The following is an 18278-nucleotide window of genomic DNA, read 5'->3' on the forward strand; positions in this document are numbered from 1 at the left end:
GAAAGAAGAAAATAGTGGTCATCCAAAAGTAAAGAAATCTAAAAAATACACATTAATCCTAATGACACATCACATAAGTCATAAATTAACTCAAGGCAAAATAAACGATTCATCCAACTCACATCATGAGGTGACCAACATTAGTCACACTAAAGGGAGTAATCTCCACACAACATCCAAGGGTGAAATGCCTTGAATGTGTTAGAGAGTGCACGCCATATTTTAATACTTTTATTTTAATCTGTATGTCTGTATTCTTTTCATTATTTTATGCAATTCAATATTTTTGAAAATCTAGGCAATTATCCTTTATGAAAGTTGACATAGGTAGGAAGATATAAAGCAACTATGCACTCACACATGCACAAGCAATATACTCATACCATTACTAATGTTCATGATATCTTATCTATACCATGATCATATTCACCAAGTTATAACAGAAACAGAGGTTAGAGCTTTGATTAATCACTTAATAGTAGACATGCATCATTTCCATTAATTCACAACTAATAACCTATGGAAGATTAGAAAGTACTTCATAAGGCCTTTAAGCAATTTAGTCAATCATATATTTAAACAAGCAAAATAGGTCTCATTACAAAAACCAAAGTTTAATATCAATTCTACTCTTACAAATAATAATATTATGACATACTTCTAGTTATCTAAGTTAAGAATATCTCAGTCTTACTTCCAAAACTTAGTTTTCTTTTCATCTAATGCCACTTAAATTCTAAGAATACACACATCATTCTATTGAAACTCACTTCCTATTATTACTTGATTACTATCATTCATAGACTATGTATTTTTTGATATTTTAAGAAAAATTGACATTTAGAATCCCAACACAATTTCATATAACTAATTATCATTTTATCTCATTAGAATTCGCTAAGGAAGCATTTCTTAAAATTCAAATAAGGCAATGACATAGTAACCTTTCTTAGTTTATCCATCTAGTTAAGAGAAATATTTATTCAATGTCACACAATTCCTACACAAAGCTAAACCTTTTATCTTGCCAAACCAAATAAAGACACAATGATATCATTTCGATTTCTACATATGCAATGCACCAATCCTTGCTTCAATACACATATTTATCTCCTTTTAGTTTCGTGATACATTTCCTAATTAAATGATGGGATATTCTATTTAATCAATTATTCCCTTAAAGAACAAGGATCATGAATGCAATACCTAAATTTCAGTCTCCAATGCAAATTAACTTCATCTAATCTTCCCTCTAGCGTTTACAAGTCATATTCATAATTTATTATCCAATCATTCTGCTTAATATCAATAACCCCCAAGTATTTGAATCTTTTACCACAAGGAGAGAAGAGAAAGGAAGGGATATTGCCACACAAACCAATACACACAAATTTATGTAAACTTAGTTTGAATTTCCTAGTCATGCCAAATACAACTACCAATTTTAAAGATATGCAATTTGAAATTCCTTAAAATCTCCTGCCAATACATGTGCGACTAGCAATCCCAAACCCTTTGATAGCTATGATTTCCTCAAACAATCTTTTATTACATACAAAATCACACATATACCAAAACAACCAATAGTTCTTTGGGGAAATCATTACATTACCAACTAACCTCCTTACATTTCACATAAGAGATTAAATAAGGTAAAAGGCATTCCAACTACTTCTATTAAGCACCACATACAATTCCTTCGATTTTCACATCATTATCTATACTAAATTATTCATAAATGTATAATACAAAAACTACATCCTTATATTCATAGGAAGATCAACATAATAAACTAATTTTATGATCATCGCATTAGTTAAGAGGATACACACATTCTTTTCTCATTCTGCAACATAATTAATCTCATTCTGCAACATAATTAATCATGTATAAGGACAGCAACCCTAATCATTCAAGTAAGCACTAGAAATTTAAAGAGAAAGCAAGAACATATAGACACTTCTCTTATTCTGGAGACATACATATGGAATAAATACACACTTTACTTAAAATTATGATTCCTAAAAGGAATTAGAGAGAAACACAAGGCATGGATATCTAAGATTCCAAAAATTCCAATAACACTTCTTCTAACACAAATATCAAAGAGTAACTTAATTCAAGGAACATCAAGGAACATTCACAAGACTAATAACAATATCCTTAACCAGAGATCCCAGTGTTGCAACATGGGCTCTGATACCAAATGTAATGCCTGCCAAAATACCCCAGAGAAATATAGCTAAAAACATGCTAATTTTATTTTATTTTTTAAAACAATACAGCACATAAAATCACTTAAGAAATGCAGCAAGCACACAACAACATTTAAGTGTTATGAACATAGAATAATTAACTCAAGCTATTCAAACAATTACGCAAGCGGAATACAATAAATCATTACTACTGCCTCCCTAGGGTATCTCAACAACATTACTTAATCTACCTACATAAAAAATAAGCATTTACTTTCTTCCAGTTCAATACCTCATAATCTTAATCATTATACACATAGGTGCAACATCGAAATACCTAACACTCATGATATGCAACCTTCTTAATCTTTCATTTAACATGAGATTCTATCTTTCAATGCACCACTATTTCCTTTTTCACTTAGATTCATTTTATACACCAAGTCCAAATGTTCCTATTACCTTTAACCAACCTTCGACTATGGACATCACCATTCATATATCAAGATTAACCCTTACATTGCATTAACATAATTTTCATTTACAATTAACTTCTACATAGTCATTTATAATTCTATGCTCCTAGCATACTTATTACTTCATCATGATTCTAAAAGAACATAATACAATCCTCACAAAGTCTCCTTAAACATTTAACCCATAGCTCGTTTAATACTCATAAAGTCTCTTACACTATATCAATTAACCAACAATCATCTTATTACAAATCAGGTAACTAAACAAATTCATCTCAACAAAAACTATGATACAATATCGTAATTCCATAACCACTAATAGCATCCACCAAATGAAGATATAACCTTAAACCATAACACATGATACATTCTAATCCTTCTCTAAAAGACAAGAACTCATTTAATCGTCTTCCCATACACCTACTAGTAATTTCCATTAATAAGATTAGCAATTCATTCACTAAGAAGATCCATACAATATTTCATAAGGAACCTTCAATAAAACCCCAATCATTATAAGATTTCAATTCAATCATTAGATCACTGTCTACGAAGTATGATACTATAATTTCAAATTCTTTAATCACAACTCTAAAACATGTCCTAAGATATCTTCCAACATTACTCAAACTCACACATCCTATCAAGACATAACATTTCTTCTACTTAAATAATTAGTTAAAGACATCATTTTAAATCTAATACCATTATCATAATATTTACCTAATTTACTTTTAACATGGTTCATGAAGAATACAAAATACATCATTTAGTTTCGAACAACAATAGTTATCCACATCTCATGCATCGATTTCATTTAATATAAATGCGTTACAATACCACTCAACATTCATCATTACAATCATCTACAATAATCAAAAGATATCGCTATAACTAGAACAACATAGTCATTTCTCATAAGCATGATTTCTTTTACAACCATTACATAAGAATTTCATTACATAAATCACACCATCATTTACATTCTTGCTGCAATTATTATCCATGGAATATCTAAAGAAGCATCCTCATCCACACAAGAAGAATCCAAAGACAGGAACATCCCAATGGTTTAAAAGCACCAACCACCCGACCATGTGGAACCAAAGGAACCACCCCCTGTGCTAGGAGATGACACAAGGTCCCAACACACACTCTACATCTAGGCTTACACTCAAAACCAAAGAGACTAACCAACAAGGACTCTCAAGCAAGAACTCACATAGAGCCACAAGAATAAACTCCCAGAGGCGTAAAACTCATCAGGACATAAATGCATCCAATAAGCATAATCATAAATCATAAATGGGGAACACATGTAGGAGTGGAGTGTCATCACATGCCATCCTCATAACATAATAACATAATAACACAAGGCACTAGCCTGATGGACATGTGGAGCCATCTCAACCTATGAGAGATCAAGAGAGATTAGCTTACCATCTTCATGGCCTTCTCATGCTTATCCTAAAACATCGTCCCTAGGACATAAGTCATGAGGCTCAAAACTATTCATTATATTGTTTAAGTGAGTTATAATTTTCCCATCACAATAAATTCATTATCAATGTTATCACTTGTTTACAAATCATGGAAAACTCCAATGTGCCCTGGTGGTCTAGACTTCATGCATCCTTACAAGGAACCTTATACAAGCCTATCTCTCATGACCCCGGTCATCACAAGGAAGCCCACTCCTCCTTACATTGCCCAACAACACATCACAAGAGGCTCTACCAACATAAATATGTTAAAATAATACTCAATGCAGCTAATAGTTTTCACACATACTCTCACAACATATGCAAGGCTACAACAACATCAATATAACAAAATGAGCCTCTTGGCTAGCAATAAACAAAGGCATATCAAGCCATGAAATGCTACCATCAAATAGAAGATAACATCACAACAAGGCCTACTCACTTGCTGGTCCAAAATATCATATATATTCACCTCAATCTTCCATGGCCTATTCACATGGAAGAGAGTCTATAATGTCCACAATGCTGTAGAGGAGCAAATTTACATAAGACCATCCAAATACATCAAAACTGATAAAAGCCAAATCTAGAAAATATAGCAGCCCTCAAATAAAGCCTCTGGTACAAAAATTAATCCGGAAAGTACCACACAATCAAGCAACTAGCAAATTAACCTATAGGAAAAATTAGTCCAAGCCTTTAATCCAATTTAAATCCAACCACCAACAATCTTAAGATTAGTCTCAGAAATTCATTCACCAAAGATGCCAACCCCCGTGAATTAATAGGAAGACCTATTTATAAAAAAAATTAAAAAATAAATAAAACAAAACCAAGCAAAACCATCCTCCAATCAAAATATTCCAAAAACATTATAATCCATACCTACCTTCCCAAAGTTCAAGAAAATAAAATATATTTTCTACCTACCATAACCTTTCAGCCAATCAAATCCAAGGGTAGGTAAAATAAATTAAACCATTAACCTGAGGTGAAAATAACTTTTAAATAAAAGAATACAAATTACCCCCCTTTTAATTACTTAATGGGTAAAATAATATTACCCAATAAATAAAATTCACTTCAACATTAAATAAATAATAAACACTTGAAGGCCAATATTAAATAAAAACTCCATGCACGACACCGACTCAGAAAGAAACAGAAGGCTTTCAGCAAACCCAAAAATACAAATATTTCCCACAAACTATAGAATAAAACCTTACAACAAATTTATGCCTTCATATATTTCTTTCCTCACTATACAAATTTTAGATTCATTTCCCCAAGCTCACACATTCAATCTATAGACACAGAGCATACAGGAAAATTGTAAAATAAAATATAAAAGGTAGAATACATCTCCAACCTGCAACTCATGTTATGGAAGAAGCTGAAGAAGAGATTCCACTAGCCAAACCAAATCCAACCCAAGCTCCAGCCAAAATCCAAGAGAGAAGAAAAACCAAAACCAAGAAGAAAACTTGCTGGAGAAAATTTTCTAGAGAGGAACCAACCCTCGAAAACTTCACGGAAAAGAAAATATAAAGATAAACATTAACCAAAAATGCTAGCCATGATCTCAGCCAATTAGATTAAATACATTATTCACTTAAATAAATTCCTTATAAGGGGAAATCCAAATACACAATGAGAAATCCATACCTCAAAACTCACACAAAAGAAGCTAGAGGGATTTGATCTCCAAACCTCCAACTCATGATGAAGAGACTTAACCAATACACCACAATACTTACTTGACCAACAAAAAGGAAAATAAAAATAACATAAGATATCAACAAATCAGCTAACATCAAGATAACCTGACAAGGTGAACATCTTAGACCTAGAGTATGTGAGGGGAACTTGTGCCAACTCCAAACCACATGCCATTGAGATTTAAAGACATGATCAGACCTATGGAGCCAGGTGGAGTCGATGTCTGGTACCTACAAATCCTACATCCACAAAGCAATGATACAACATATGCATATATATATTATAATAGGCAAGGGTTAGAGAATCACAACAACACATCCTGCTCGCAATGAGTGATGTGGAATTGTCTCTATCCCAAAGGTAGTCATACAAAAATCAAACATACCATAAGATCAACTCATCATAGATAATCAATAAATATGGTCAGTACATAATATATCATCAAGTGCATGATTAGTATAGTGCATGATTATAGTAAGGCATGTAAAATTCATCAACACTTATGCTCATCGAATCACATGATCAATATAATCTTTCGATAATCAATCACATAATAAGTATATATATTGTCTAATAAATCACGTGATCAATAATGATAGTATCAACATCATATAAATCATCTGAAATAGTCTATGCCCAATAATTCCTATCATGCATGAATTAAAAGTCAACTCTAGTCGAAACAAGTCAAGTCAAGGGTGGACACTACAAGAGGATAGAACCAGATGGTTACCAGAATGAGAACTTTGGAAGACAAGTCAAAAGGACATTCATGGGAACTTGTTTTAAATGTGGAGGAGAAGGACACCATCCATTTGAATGTAAGAAGTCAGAGGCTATTGGAAGAGCTACAGTGGTAGAAGAGAACCCCACTAGATCAGACAATAAACCAAAAAATGGAGAACTATTGATGATGAGGAGAGATTTGTGTCATACCGGAGGAGATAAAGAACCCTTGCAGAGGAAGAACCTATTCAAGACTAGATGTAAGGTATCCGGTAAGTGTTGTAAAGTTGTTATTGATAGTGGTAGTTCAAATAATCTTGTTTCAGAAGAGATGGTGAATAAGTTGAAATTGGAGAGATTGAAACACCCTAAGCCTTACCAGATAACATGGATTCAGGATGAACATAAGTTATTAGTGAGTGAATAGTGTTTAGTGAAATTGAAAATTGGGAATTATCATGATGAAGTTTTGTGTGATATTATGCCTATGGATATTTGTCATCTTTTGTTGGGAAGACCTTGGTAGTACATGATAGGAGGAAGAATACATACACTATTGTGGCCAATGGGATGAAGCAAACCTTGTTGCCTTTGGAGGAGCCTTTGAAGAATGAAGTCTATAGAAATACCGAAATATGTCTAGTAGATGGAAGGAAGTTCATGGATGGACTGAGACATGAGAATGCGTGTTTTTCCTTAATTCCTAAGAAGACTGAGAAACCAAAACCGGAAGGAGAACACTCGACAGAAATAAGAGATTTGCTGGCAGAATATGAGGACATCATTTCAGATAATGTACCTGATGGATTTCCACCTGTTAGAAGTACTAGTCATTGCATGGACTTATTTCCTGGAGCCAGTTTGCCTAACAAAGTTGCACACTAGTTAACTCCGGCAGAGAATGAAGAACTGAATAGACAAGTGTAGGAGCTATTCAAAAAAGGTTTGATCAGGGAAAGTCTAAGCCCTTGTGCAATACCAATGGTATTAACACCTAAGAAGAGTGGAGAATGGAGGATTTGTACCGATTCAAGAGCAATAAACAAGATCATAGTAAAATACTAGTTTCTATTGCTTAGGATGGATGACATAATGGAGTGTTTGAGTGGAGCAAATTACTTTACAAAGATAGATTTAAAGAGTGGATATCATTAGATCAGGATCAGGGAAGGTGATGAATGGAAGACAACATTTAAGACAAATGAAGGATTATATGAATGGTTGGTGATGCCTTTTAGACTAACTAATGCACTGAGTACTTTCATGAGGTTGATGAATGAGGTCTTCAAGAAATTCCTGGGTAAGTTTGTTAATGTGTACTTGGATGATATTCTGATTTTTAGTAAAACAAAAAAGAAGCATAGTGGAAGTTTAGCTATATATTTTGGCATTGATAAAATAGTTGCATTGGTGAGTGAGAAGTACTTTTGGCCCCATATTCATAAGGATGTTAAGAGATATGTGCAAAGTTGCAGAGTTTGTCAAGTTGCAAAAGGTAGTAGTTAGAATGTGGGATTCTATAAACCTTTGACAGTACCGATAAGACCTTTGGAGGATATAAGTATGGATTTTTTACTTGGCTTACTTAAGACACCGAGAGGGAATGATTCTATATTTGTGGTAGTGGATAGATTTTCAAAGATGGCTCATTCCATACCTTGTAAGAAGATATCAGATGCATTGCATATAGCAAACCTATTTTTCAAGGAAGTGGTAAGATTGCATGGATTACCTAAGAGCATTATTTCAGACAGAGACACTAAGTTTGTTGGCTATTTTTGGAGAACACTTTGGAAGAAGATGAAGGCGGACTTGAAGTTAAGTTCTACTTTTCATCCAGAGATTGATGGGCATATATAAGTAGTTAACCAGAGTTTGGGAAACTTGTTGAGATGTTTAGTGGGAGATAAAACTAGAAGTTGGGATTTGATCCTTGCACAAGAAGAGTTTTTCTATATCAATTCAGTGAATAGAAGTACCAGAAAAACACCTTTTGAGATTGTTACTAGAGTACATCCTAAAGGAATAGGAAAATTGAGAGACATTAGCAATGAAGACTGAAAGAATTCAGAAGCAGAAGAATTTGCAGATCACATGGCAACATTGCATATTTAGGTTAAACAACATTTGGAAGACATGAATAGCAAATACAAGGAGAAGGCAAATGAGAAGAGGAGACATAAGGAATTTGAAGTTGGCGATGAAGTGATGGTCTATTTAATAAAAGAGAGAATCTCGGTTGGAACCTATACTAAGTTGGAGATGAAGAAGTTTGGACCTTGTAAGATCTTGAGAAGGTTCGGTTCTGAAAATGCATATGAGGTGGAGCAACCAGATAGTCTGAGTATTTTACCTATATTCAACATTATAGATATTCATGAGTACCATGAAATAGAATTCAGTGAGGACAATATTGTAGACTTGGAGAAACAATTGCCTCAGAAGGAACCCAATTAGATTGAAGGGATTTTGGACGGTAGGATTGGGCGTAGTACCCAAAGCAGTCAGTACAAAGAATATATTGTGAAGTGGAGGAATAAACCAGTGGAAGATTCATCTTGAATTTCTTAGGAAGAGGTAGACCGCCTCGGTTTCCCTCTAACCCCAACAAAGTGAGAAGCTCACTTTTTTATTAACCCCAGATGTCTAATGCAGGAGCATCCTCAGTTCACAGCAATCTTGCATCAACCAAAATCATTTTCTTTTCTGTTTTGTTTTTTGTTTGTAGTTTCAGTTGTCCTTTCTATGTGTCCCGTTTTTGGCTCACCGGTTCATGTGGAGTTGGATTCTACTTGAAGACTTGATCATTTTTCTTTCTTTCAAACAGCATCTCATTTGGGTCACTTTTTGGCAAGATATCACAACTGGTTTCCTTTATAGTTTTTTGTTACCGATTGTTCCTTTGTTACTGGTTTCCTGAGACCTATTCTTGTGATTGTTGGTATTTGTATGAAGATTGCATTAATGATATGTTATGTTATCATTGATGTCAATAAACTGGTAATGATATTGTTGATATTGTTGTAATATTGTTACTGTAACTGGTAGGAATAATTTATGGAGTGAACTGGCAACTGGTATAAACCTTATCTATTGATGTAACCAGTAAACCCTACCTATTGTTTTTGATTAACCCTAATCGATTAAGTTTGGTGAATTGGTTATATTGGTTTATGATCTGGTGATGAGCACTAATGATGATGACACACATGATTATTGTATGAAGACAATTCTAAGAGATTTTGGCGAGTTGTTGTAACGGTTTTTGTCTAGGGAATGACCAATTGTATTGCATCTAATGCAAAGCACATGATGAGTTACTAAGTTCAATGAAGCAGTTATCAAGGAGCTATCAAGGTTTTCTTGATTGATGTGCATAGATTGGTATGTAATCTAATGGTCATACTTGAACCAAATTTGTTTGTAATCTTGATGAGTTAGGTTTTGGTTGTGTTACCGACCTGATTGATTTGTTTATAAGGTTGATGAAGTTGTTTAGTTTTAAAGAGTTGGAAAAGAGATAGACATAGTTCAATTAGTGTGTGGTTGCCGAACCGGATGATGTATCTACAGTTTGAGTAAAGGCAGATAGGAGCATGAAATGGATCTGATCAAGCAAGTGTAGTGCTATTTAGACAGATCAACAAACTCCTATTTTTTTCTAACAATTATAGTAGAATTGAAATCCCCTAACTGGGTAAGCTCTAACAAGTTTGGTGTTATTCAAATCCTTTAACAAGGTGGTCGATTAGATTGGATTTTCAAAACCTCTACTAAGGTTACTCCTTATAGGTTATTGCTTCTAACAAGGCATTTTAGTCAATCCCTTAACTGGGTGATTTCTAATAGGATCAGTTCTTAATAGGACTTTTTGTAAATCTTTAATAGGCTAGGCTCCTAACAAGGCGAACTTCAGAAGAGTTCAGATAGTTATCTTGTGAGTCTTATCTCACCGTGTTTTTTACCTATTTTGGTTTCCACGTCAAAAATATTTGTGTCAAGTGGTGAATGTTTTTGTGGTTATGTTTTCATGGTTGATTTACTTAACTACTTAACTATTTTGATAAGTCGTGATAATTGAAAGTATTGAGAAATGAAGAAGTTGTTTACTATTAATTTGTTGTAACAGTCAACTGGTTTATCTTATGAGTTTTTATCTTGACAGAGTTATTATTCTAAGTTTACTTTGAGAGATTGATTGGTGAAGTTTTTATCAGTTTTTCTATCTATTGATTCACCCCCCCTCTCAGTAGTTGACTGAATACTTATTCTTTCATCATACCATCAATTGGTATTAGAGCATATCGGGTCCTCTAAGGTCTAGGCCTAACTACTTAAGGTAAAGATCTGCAGATCATGATGAAGACGGAAGGTTCAAAGTTTAATAAAGAGAACTATAGGATATCAAGTGACAGTGAAAATTTATATCAAGATTTTAGTAGTTGCCTAGAGGTACAGTTAAATATAGAGGCAAATTACCTTTGAAATGTTTTGCATGCAACAAGATTGGACACATTGCTGCTAATTTTCCTAATGGTGATAATGAGCACAAATGAGAGAAATTCAAGAAGTACAAGGGTAAAGGCAAAAGAGATTGTCTTATTGTTGTTGATGGTGGTATCACTAATGAAGAATCTGATGGTGATGCTAATGAAGACATTGTGTTTGTAGCTATTAAAGAAGAGATGTTAGAACAAAAGGCATTAGTATTGAGGATGGATAATTCTGATGATTGGATAATTGATAGTGGTTGTTTACATCACATGACCAATGATCGGAGCAAATTTATTTCTCTAAAGGAATTTGATGGCAGAGTTGTAAGATTTGGTAATGACTCACCCTGCATGGTTAAATGTAAGGGAACTATTTATCTTAATGGAAAGAGTAGTGGAGATGATGTCTACTGGGTTGAAGGTCTAAAGCACAATCCTTTGAGTGTGGCACAACTCAATGATAGAGGATACCCACTAGAATTAAAAAATGGTATGTGCAAAATCTATGACAATAAAGGTGAATTGATTGCTACTAGGATATTTTGTCATATAAACTTTGATAACATTATTAAAGTGAGTAAGTCCAAGACAATGAGAGGTTTGCCTTAGTTAGACAAACCAGTTAATGTTGTATGCAAAGAATGTCAATTGGGAAAGATGACATCCTCAACTTTCAAGAGAAAATCTTTTTTCAATGGAAAATTTGTTAGATTTGGTTCATACAGATCTTTATGGACCAATAAGAACAAAATGTATTCAAGGTGACATATATTTTATGATCTTCATTGATGATTACTCAAGGATGATGTGGGTCACATTCTTGAAGGATAAGACTAAATCTTTTGGTAAGTACAAGACATTGAGGGCCTTAGATGAGAAAGAGAGCAGTAAGAAGATAAAGTGTCTGAGGATAGATCAAGTTGGTGAATTTACTTCTGAAGAATTCACTAGGTATTATGAAGAAAATAGTATCAAATGGTAACTTTCTGGACCAAGGACACCACAACAGAATGGTATCGCAGAGAGAAACAACCAGTTAGTTGTTGAAGCTGCGAGGACGATGTTGATACAAGGAGGTGTAGCAAAAACTTTCTAGAGAGAAGTTGTCAGCACAATATCTACACTATGAACCAGATTTTGGTAAAGAGAGGTAAGGACAAGAATCCTTATGAATATTGGTATGGTAGATCACCTGATATTAGTTATTTCAAAAAAATTGGAAGCAAATGTTTTATTAAGAGTGATAGTTCTGATACTAATTGTTAAGTACAGATGCCAAGCTAACAAGAGGAGAGGGGGGGTGAATCATACAAATTTAAACTTCCATGAAATCAACAGATTCAACCTCGGTAGCTTTAATAGATATATGTAACCAAAACTATAAAACATGCAAACTCATAAATAGATAACATCACAACACATTCAACACCAGATTTAACGTGGAAACCCAAATAGGAGAAAACCACTGTGGGATTTCGGACCCACTAAGAAATATACTCTTCTAGAGTATGCTCGGTTAAAAGAAAATCTTGTTAAAGATTACAAACACATTGCTAGATATGACCCAGTTAAGGGATTTCCCTCAGATCTGTTAGGATCTTCACTTTGTTAGAAGTGACCTTGTTAAAGGGTTTCAAACACTCAATCAGAATGTCACCTTGCTAGAGGATTTACAAATAAGACTATTAAGTCTACTCGATTAAGAGGTTTTCTATCACTTTACAAATAAACAACAATAATGAGTATGTCTGCAACTTTGCATTTAAAATGCTAAAGCAGATTCTGATTTGCTTAATACAATCTAGTCATAGGACTTATCTTGTCCCTCTGCTGGGCTCCTTACTCTGTTATTCAAACAAGTCTTCAAGCTTCTGTGCTCGGTCATCACTATGTAGCATCCTTGTGCTTACATTTGCCCGCATACATTGTTTATCAATAGTACCTTATTTATAAACAATTTGTTAACCACTTAATCTCCTTGATCACATTTCCCATGATCAATCTTAGCCATCAAATCTCTAGACTTGACCAGGTTCAATGTATCCTTTGATCTGAAAACATTTTACCTCGCCTTGGAACTTGCATAGATTTCTTGGAACTTGTGCTAGGGTATTGCGGTTCAATCTAAGTTGTAGATCTTCCTGCCGATCTTCCATTGCCATAGATCCTTAACAAACTTTGTACACACTGTATCAATAATTTAATCATATCCAGCTCATCAGCTTCCTTCATCAAATAATGCATGTATTCATCCAATGCATTCTATTTTTACTCAGTTGCAACTCCGTAAATACTAAACTTCACTCGGTAGACATTCCACCTTCATTAACCGATAGCGATAACCTTAGGGTTTACCAACTAGGTTGCTTAGGGTTTACCAACTAGGTTCTTTGCTCAGTAACATAGTATAGTATTATCCTTACAAACAATAGCATATGCAGGATATCAAAACAATCTAAACATCATGAACTCATCATTGTCTAACTCGGTAATAGTCGCCCATTGAATAACTTATTCCTCCCCTTATTCATCACATTCTTTCTATGTCTTTTACCGACATCTTAATTCTCTTCAAAACATACTTCTTAAGATATGGTAACATCATACTTAATCAAAAAATCAATTTCTTGACATCAATGACAAAATATTATTGTTAAGACAGTAAATATCCTTAATCAGTTATATCCATAATCATCAACAACCTTCTCAATATCCTTATTGAAATGCCAACAATCTCCCTTTGTCTGTTATGATGCCAACAATCTCCCCCTTTGGCATTGATGGAAAAACCAATTGAATTGACCTAATTGATTCAGATTCAAATTGTTGTGAGATTCTGAAATGGTCTCCCCCTATCATCAGTCTTCTCCCCCATACATTAGTCTTCTCCCCCTTTGACAACAATGCCAAAAGAAAACTAATACATAATTTCCTCCTAAGTGAAGTAATTCCTTTGCTGTTTGGTATCAACTTAGTCTCAGTTAGAGCATTGTCTATCATTCTTGTTCCCTGTTTTGTTTCCTGCACATCTTTAGAAAACATCCTAAAGTGTGTAAATCAGCATCAACTCCTAAAAGGTATTCTTTAGAGACATTAAATTGATGCTTTCACCAAACTTGGTTAGTGAGTAGAAGATAGGGGTAGGACCCCTAACTTTCTTTTGAGATACTCAAAAGTGTCCCTTGGTAGTGGCTTGGTGAAGATATCTGCTATTTGTTCCTTTGTGCTAACATACTCCAACACCACTTTCTTTTCTTGAACTTCTTCTCTAAGATAATGATATTTGATAGAGATGTACTTTGTCTTAGAGTGCATTATAGGATTCTTTGAAATGTTAATGGCACTAGTATTATCACAGAATATAGTTATTGGCTCAGTAACTTTCTCATTTATGCCTTCCAACAATTGTTTGATTGATGCTATATTGGTACAATTCAATGCTGTAGCAACATATTCAGCTTTGGCTATTGACTGTGAAACACATCCTTGTTTCTCGCTAAGCCAACTTACTAGTCTTTCTCCTAAAAAGAAAGCTCCTCCACTCGTGCTTTTCATGTCATCAATGTTGCCTGCCCAATTAGCATCAATATAAACTTTTAAATCAAAAACATTTCCTTTCTAATATACTAAGCCATAATCCTTAGTGCCTTTCAAGTACCTGAAAATTCTTTTGATTGCTGTCATATGTGTTTCCTTGGGATCTGCAGAAAATCTTGCAACTATACCTACTGCATGTGCTATATCTTGCATGCTGTGAACAACATATTGCAACTTTCCAATCATAGATCAGTAAAGTATCTCATCAATAGATGCAGATTCATCATTCTTTGATAGTTTACAATTGGTAGTCATAGGAGTACTTACTAGTTTTGAATCCTCCATTCCAAATTTCTTCAAGATTTCCTTTATGTACTTGGATTGAGTAATGAAGATCTAATCTTTCATTTGTAGTATCTATAGACCTATAAAATACTTTATCTCACTGATTAATGACATCTCAAATTCTTTTCTCATTTCATTTCCAAAGTTCTCGCATAAAGAGTCATTTCCACAAAAGATAATATCATCAACAAATACGATTGAGATCAGTATTCCATTTTCATCATTCTTCATGTACATATTTTCGTTTTCACTTGTCCTTATAAAACCAATCTTGATTAAATAAGAGTGCAATATTTCATACCATGCTCTAGGATCTTGTTTTAGACCATATAAAGCTTTGTTCCATTTACATACTTGATCTTTATACTCACCTTCAACAAATCCTTCAGGTTATTCAATAAAAACTTCTTCTTCTAATATAAAATTCAGAAATGCTGATTTGACATCCATTTGATATACTTTGAAATTCTTGTAAGCAACATATGCCAACAATGTTCTTACACCTTCAAGTCTTTCCATAGGTGCAAAAGTCTCACCATAATCAATTCCTTCTTCTTGATTATAACCTTTTCAAACTAGTCTTTCTTTATTTTGAATGACCTCACCTTTTTCATTCAGCTTGTTTTTGGAAATCCACTTTGTACCAATTACATTTTTGTCCTTTGGTCTTGGGACTAGTGTCCATGTGTCATTCTTCTTGATTTGATCAATCTCTTCTGACATAGAATTTATCCAATCTTCACTATTAAATGCCTCTTTCACTATCCTTGGTTCAAATTCAGATATCTGACATGTGTTCTGTCTCAGTTTGTTCCTTGTCATCACTAGATCATTCTTATCTCCTATAATCTGACTTGATGCATGATTCCTTCTAACATACTTGGCTCATATAGGCTCGATAGATTCTGTATGATCTTATTCATCACTCGGTAACTAGATATTCTCTTCATTTCCTTCAGTAGTTCTCTCGGTAGGACTTGTCGGTTGAACATAGACAAATTCATCATAATCTTCTGGTTCCTTGAAATTTCCTTCATCATTTCTTACTGCAAATTCATCAATTTTTACATTTGCACTTTCTACTATTTTGTTAGATGATTTGATCAGACATTTAAATGCTTTGCTTCTAGAAGAATAACCTAGAAATGTTCCTTCTTCACTTTTCTGATCAAAATTTCCATTTCTATCATCTTTGTGTACATAGCATCTACTTCCAAAGATTTTAAAATAACTTACATTAGGTTTCTTGTCATACCAAATTTCATATGGTGTCTTCAAAGTTCCTTTCTTCAGTTGTACTTGGTTTAGGGTGTAAACTGTTCTGCTTATTGCTTCTCTCCAAAATGTTTGTGGTACTTTCTTTTCATTCATCAGGGATCTTGCACAATCCACAATAGATCTATTTCTTCTCTCAGCTATCCCATTTTTCTATGGAGTTCTTGGTGCAGAGACTTGTCTTTTTATACCATGATCATTGTAGAATAAGTTGAACTCATCAGAGATGAACTCTCCTCCTCTATCAGATCTAAGACATTTCAGTTGTCTTCTTGTTTCATTTTCAACTCTTGCCTTGTACCATTTGAACATTTGAAAAGCTTCTGATTTTTCTTTTAAAAACATTATTGACATCATTCTTGAGTAATCATCCACAAATAATATGAAATACTTATCACCATAATAACTCTGAACTATCATAGGACCACAAAGATCAGCATGCACAAGATCTAAAATTCCCTTAGAAGTGTAGGACTTACTTGTAAATTGATCTTGTCATCTTACCCATCTAGCATCCTCAACATATAGCATTCTCAGGTTTCTCAAGACTCGGTAGACCTCTTACTCAGTGCTTCTAACTTATTTTGATCAGATTATCAAAATTTACATGACAAAACCTTTTATGCCATAACCAAGTATCATCTATCTTTGCATATATACACTTATTCCAAGTTGAGTCAAGGTGAAATGTGTTACCTTTAGTTTGTGTCTCGGTAGCTGCTAACTTTCCATGCTTGTCATGAACTTTGACAATTCCTTGCTGAAACTCTATTCGGTATCCTGTATTGTTTAGCTGTGCTACACTCAACAAATTGTATTTCAAACCCTCAACCCAATAAACATCATTACATTTAGCATTTTCAAGAAGTGTTATGGATCCTTTACCTCTTACTGGACATGGTGCATCACTACCAAATCTTACATATCCTCCATCATAATCTTCTAATATAACAAACTTGTGTTTATCACCTATCATGTGATGTGAGCATCCACTATCTATGATCCAAGAATCATTAGTATTTATGTGAGATATTAAAGCTTTTTCTTCATACCTTTCATCATCTGATCCATCTTTGATAGCCACATAAACAACTTCCTTTGTATCAGTTTCATCTAATTTATCATCATTAGATTCCTCATCAGCTATTAGGCATGACTTTCTATCTCTTCTTCTGAAGTCTCAGTGTCCTCTATAATGATTATCTTTCTGTCTGTCATCTCGGTAATCTCTCTTTTCACTAGATTCTCTGTTAGGACAGTTAGAAGCCATATGTCCTATCTTATCACAATTGAAACATTTCAAAAGGTAGTTTTCCTTTATACTTACCTTTGCCTCTCGGTAACCTTCTAGCTAATAGTGCTTCAAACTCTTCTTGTTTCTTGATTTCCTCATATAGTTTGTGCACCTTTTCCATGTTCTTGTGAAATATTTCACTTGCTCCACTATGATCCCCTTTAGTGTACTTACTCATTCTATCATTGTAATCATCAGATTCACCAATATGAAAAGAACTGAAAGCAGATTCTACTTTATTTACCAGAGACCCACTGTTATCAAAATTAATTAATTCAAATGCATGTAGCTTACCAATAGTAGCATCTAAAGAAACTGACATATTGGGTACAGACCTCAATTCATTGATTGCAGAGACTCAGATTTCATAAGCTGGTAGAAGGGTTCTTAACAACTTACTTGTTATATCCTTTTCTTCAATAGTTCCACCTAATCCTTTGATTTGATTGACAATTTCTTTTAGTCTTGCACTGTACTAAGTTATGTTCTCACCTTCATTCATCCTCATAGATTCAAGTTGTCCTCTTAGACTATCCACTTTCTCTCTCTGAACATGTTCACCACTGCCATACATAGATATGAGCTTGTCCCACATTTCTTTTGCATCACTGCAACCTTCTAGATCATTAAACTCTGAGTCAGTCAATGCAGATGTTATTTCAATCATTGCTTGAATGTGTTCTTGCTTTGCCTTTATCTCTTCCATTGTCAATGGATAGGTGCTCGGTGTAATG

The sequence above is a fragment of the Cryptomeria japonica genome, chromosome 3 (genome assembly GCF_030272615.1).
Source record: "Cryptomeria japonica chromosome 3, Sugi_1.0, whole genome shotgun sequence".
Classification (NCBI taxonomy): domain Eukaryota; kingdom Viridiplantae; phylum Streptophyta; class Pinopsida; order Cupressales; family Cupressaceae; genus Cryptomeria; species Cryptomeria japonica.